Raw genomic sequence first — 5,000 nt, forward strand, 5'->3', positions numbered from 1 at the left:
GCTGCGGCGTGTTGCAGAAAGTAGAGGTTCCGTTCTACTTTCTGCAAAAGGCTGCAGCAACTTGCAACACATTTTTTGTTGCGAGACAAGTTTTGCTCGGGGTGTAAAACGCGCAACATCGCTCTTCGACAAGCTTTGCAGCAATGTTGCGCGACAAGTTGGACGTTTTTTTGCTCTTATTACCGTCACCTTTAGCGCTCAAAACGCCACCGCACACTACGGGAACTTGCTTACGCCAACAGTCACGAGCGAAACGTTGCTAAGCTGATAGCTCTAGTGCGGCCGCGGGCATTAGGCATACCATGTAATAACTCAAAGGCACCCCTTTAATCTACGACTGCCTCTAGTTATACCTTCCTCTTCTCTGATTTCGTTTTTATTTCCCGAAAGAATATACTAGTGAGGTTTACGTCCGTGGTGTTTCATTGTTTCCTTTTTAGTTGGCAAGGAACTGAGCAAGCGTATCAAAATTTGGACAGAAGCCTTCAAATTGAAATAATACATTTTGTACTTTTGTTTATTAAAGGAAACACATATTTAATTCAGTGAAGAGGTATATACCTTATTCGCTTGTATCGAGCTTGCATATTTCCCAATACAGATCATCGGTTATAATACTCAGGAGAGTTGATCCTTTGTCTTGTTCATTAAAAGAGTGCATGCAAGCATGAATGTGACTGCATGCACTCTTTTTAACGAACAAAACAAAGGACCAAATCTCCTGAGGATCGCCATATGATCTGAATTGGGAAAACTAAGTGTTCAAGCGTGAGATTCGGGTGCCTTACTACCAGGCCCGATTGCACGAACAATGTGTACTGGTCGCTTTTAGAAGATTATCGCCTCATCAAGCCCTTTGTACTCTTTGTATCCTCGGGCACCGAAAGTCTCTGGCAAAACTTATCCCAATACAATAATCTTGAGGGTGTGAGAGTTGTAGAAAAGGTAAGAAAGTAATTGTTGTAGAATTATTAAAAGCGTAAACAAAGAAGGTATTTGATTTGAGCCTCTTCCTAACTAACAGCTACTAACTAACTTAGGTCAACTTAGGCCCGTTTCAAACGTCGCATTTCACATGTGCCGAATCTAATGCAAATGAGCGAAAACAATTGATTTCTCTCATTTGCATTGGATTCGGCTCATGCGACATGCGACGTTTAAAACAGGCCTAACTGCACAACTTCAGACCATAATGGAGATATATTTTTTAACAATTTTGCTTTGGAGTAAGAAACATCAGAATGTTCTCCTAGTATTTCAAAACGAATTTTTCTCCCCCGTACTTTACAAATGATACGAAGCTTGTCATTCGATTGTCATCCTTAGTGATCTACTCACCAACGATGCATTGCCTATTTACATTTTTTAATCTACGTAAATTTGTCTTTATGGTCAGAAAGCATTAAGCAGATTTTAGTTGCTTTTAACTGCTCGACTGCTCTTTAACAAAAGCATGTTATGCATCTAATGACGCGTGATGTCTGGCAAAGAAAATTACAACTTCCTGTTTTTCTGAAATTTTGATCTCGTGACTTTTCAGACCAATAGTTAACAATTGTTCATTCTGGGTGTAACAATGTTAATCACTTAGTAGTCGACTAAAAGTTTGGAAAGGATGGCTTTCAAGTCTGTTTTAACTCAAAAGGCACGTATTCCATCCATATGATATCATGTAAGAGGCACAAAGCATCGTAAACTGTTTTAACTCCATGAACAGTGGAGATGCGTTCTCCCACTGGCGCAGGGTTCTTGTTCCATTTAAGTGATTCTTTTAAACAGTCAATCGAATAACATTGCTATGAGTTTAACTTTATGACACATTCCTTTGCGTCTCAGGAACAGATCCTGTGCAACCTTCTCGATCACTGTAGGCATGGATTGAACTTCCTACCTTGAAAAGGGCAAAGTTAAAGCGGAGAGTGCGCCAAACAAGGTGAGGAAAATGTTAAGACGGTATTCACCTACGAGTCTTTTCGCCTACTGTATGTTCGCCTACGTATAATGTCGGTTCGCCTACGTTCAATATGTCAGTTCGCCTACGATTCATATGTAAATAATAGTAAAAGCTTAAAACTGAATTGTTTAAAAGTCCTTGTCGAACCTCGCAGAAGAAAACTATGACGGCTAGCTAAAATAAAGGCCTGGCCAAACGCTCGCAACATTTCAACGCAACATCTTGCATCATTGTTGGGCACAACATGTTGCGTACGTTTGGCAACAATGTTGCAAGATGTTGCCTTGAAATGTTGCGAACGTTTGGCCAGGCCTTAAGGCATTATTTCTGTAGATTTGTGTCTTGAGCGGGGTCCTTGAGCGGCCTATACTAAAGAATGTGAGACTTTTCATTAACATATCAATAAAGGATAAGGTACGTAAGAAATTAGCTCGTTCCCACTTAACTTCCCGGTTCAATGTTTATATCGTTGTTGCGATTTGTTCTCAGTATGAACTTTATGAATTAGTGTTTTTTTAGTTCGTGTGCTTTCACGCAATTCTTGGATTTCACATGACGTCACGGCCGCCATGTTGGTGTCCCCAGCAAACAATGAAATGGCGGCCATGTTGGTCTCCCGATCCAATCCTCCGGGAATTGAAAGCTATCATAATGCTAACGTCTTCTTTTGTTTTCGTTGAAAAACATGGCTGTTGATCACGTGAGTGAAACGCAAGAATACGTTCCTTGAGTCTCTTGCCCCAACTTTCGCGCGGCCAGTTTGCGGAAAATTCTGTCCAACAGGAACGCTTGCTACACAGGCTAGTTTGTACGTAACAGTGACTGATTTAAGGGGCCAGGTCACGCAATTTTATGCAATTTCAGCACTGATAGAATGGTCATAGAATTAACTAAAATATCAAAAGAACTGTTCAAAACTATAAAAGAACTCTAACAAAACACAGGGAAGCCAAGAAGGGACATGGATGGACAAAACTGGAGAGAATTGAAATTGATTGAATTTGGGTAAATTTGAAAAACGCCGGCTCACCTTTTTTCAAATTTATATCAGTCTTTATCAAAATGTCATTTGCACAGCTGGAAAATCAATCTTAGTAGTTATGTGGCCGTTTTGCAAATGAAAGACCCTTGCTCTGCCAATTTGACGTTTTGAGCTCATGATTAACAAAATTACCTAAAATAGCGTGACCTAGCCCCTTTAATACATATTACGAAGTGCAAATCTGTAACGAATGTACTCTAAAATGTCGCGAAATGAACATGGGCTAGGACTACAATTATAGATTAGCAGCGTATGTCACTTAGAATTAAAAAGAAAAGCGGAGAAAAACCCTTAGAATTTTTTTTTTTTTCAAAAATTAGAAAAAGTTGACCAAACGATGTCGCACTACAATTGTAGGTTCAATGGCTTAAGAGCAAGTGCACTTTTAAAACCTCTACACTACCGAAAGATCAACTTCAATTTGTCAATTTTAAAGTATTTAGAGAAAGCTAATCCTAATAAGGCCCAGGGGTTGCCTTTTCCTTCGCTTTTGACCGGAGTGCTTCGAAGAAGACCAGTAATCTAAGTTCCTTCGGCCATTTTCAGATGAGAGAGATCGTGAAGCCTGGAGGGAGTGAACAAACCCGCGGGAGAATGATCCGAACAAAATGGCGGAGGGAAGGAAAGAAAATACAAATAGAACTTACTTATTATCAATCTTTTTCGAAGCATTCCGGTCCACAGCAAAGGAAGGGGCAATGTGTGATTGGCAGTTTTTATGCTAGAGACGTTAAAGTCGTCTCAAGACGAATTTAACGTCTAGTACAAAAACGAGAAATAAGACAGACGCATTTAACGTCTGACGACTTTAACGTCTTGTTTTAAGTGCGTCTCAACGACGCACATAACAGACGACTTTAATGTCTCAGACGTTAAATGCGTCTAGTATAAAAACGGGACGCCCTAACTTGGACGCATTTAGCCCTGAGTCCTTTGTTAATCTGCACTCCGTTCCTTCCTTGCTCTCTTGGTCGACAAGAAAAAACAAGCCATGCACCGAGGCTAAATATAGTTCCTCGTCCATCGCCAGAAAATATCCTGATTCCTAGACTGATTCCTGTCACAAAAAATATTTGCATCTGTCCTTCTAGGCGACGTTGAGACATAAACTTGAGTAGCTGCAATAGTCTATTTTACAGTTGTAGATAAGTTACCTGGCCTAAGAATGGAAGCGAGGCTGCTGGTGACCCTGTTTTGATACAAACCTCCGTGCTTTTGTAATGTTAATATGGACTAATTAGAATTACAACAACACAATTTACATGATAAAAGCAGTGAGGAATGTATCAATACAAGGTCACCGGCAGCCTCGCAGCCATTCAAAGGCTAGGTCTCTGAGCAAACAACTGTAAACTGGCTTATTCCGCCATGTTTATTTGCTCATATATTCGTGTGTTAACGTTTATTTGGTGCCGACTTTGCTCGTGCCCAGTGTCTTCCGATAATAGAACCTAGTCTTTTTTTAGAAAAATCTTGTTTTTGTCCGTTAGTTTGTCTACTTTTATGCGTCCCGTTTTTATACCAGACGGCTTTAACGTCTGAGACGTCAAATGCGTCTTGACGACTTTAACGTCTCTAGCATAAAAACGGCCATTAATAGACTTTGCGCCCGAACCTGAGCAGAGTGTAACGGTTGAGATTTCGTCGACGCGTTAGTCAAATCTTTAGCTTTTATTTATTTTTATTTCTATGTTGTTTCAAGGTGGTCAACTGTTTTACACAATTTACTGAATAGAGGGTAATGTGAAGTGCTAGATTTCTATCCCATATGAACAATGTGAGCGTTAGCCCTACTGATGGAAATGGGCCCACACAAGGACAGAGAAAAACTCTGACCAGGGTGGGAATTGAACCCACGACCTTCGGATTAGATCTCCGCCGCTCTACCGACTGAGCTACAAGGTCAGACGGGAGCAGGCCGTGGGAAGTGAAGATGTTAAAGTCACGGCAATGAACATGTACAAGTACAAGGAAAGGTTACGTTTATACAAACGTTGGCCGTGT

The 5,000-nt window shown here is 40.5% G+C and overlaps 1 protein-coding gene and 1 non-coding gene across 6 annotated transcripts in view; one reads left to right on the top strand and one right to left on the bottom strand.

Annotated features, from left to right (window-relative positions):
• Positions 1–1,580: 1,580 nt before the first annotated feature.
• The window catches only part of LOC137983649 (NLR family CARD domain-containing protein 4-like), an 18,983-nt gene continuing 15,563 nt past the window's right edge, over positions 1,581–5,000 (top strand). For 3 of the 5 annotated variants that reach the window (XM_068830809.1, XM_068830806.1, XM_068830810.1), the window contains exons 1-2: positions 1,582–1,645; positions 1,837–1,933. The gene's annotated coding sequence lies outside the window, so the exon portion shown is untranslated. Of the gene's footprint in view, positions 1,673–1,836; positions 1,934–5,000 lie in introns of all 5 variants that reach the window. The other 2 variants (XM_068830808.1, XM_068830807.1) reach the window with 1 other exon arrangement.
• On the bottom strand, positions 4,829–4,901 carry Trnar-ucu (transfer RNA arginine (anticodon UCU)). Its single transcript has one exon. It is a non-coding gene; the product is annotated as a tRNA-Arg (tRNA).

Source organism: Montipora foliosa, chromosome 13, assembly GCF_036669935.1.
Source record: "Montipora foliosa isolate CH-2021 chromosome 13, ASM3666993v2, whole genome shotgun sequence".
Classification (NCBI taxonomy): Eukaryota; Metazoa; Cnidaria; class Anthozoa; order Scleractinia; family Acroporidae; genus Montipora; species Montipora foliosa.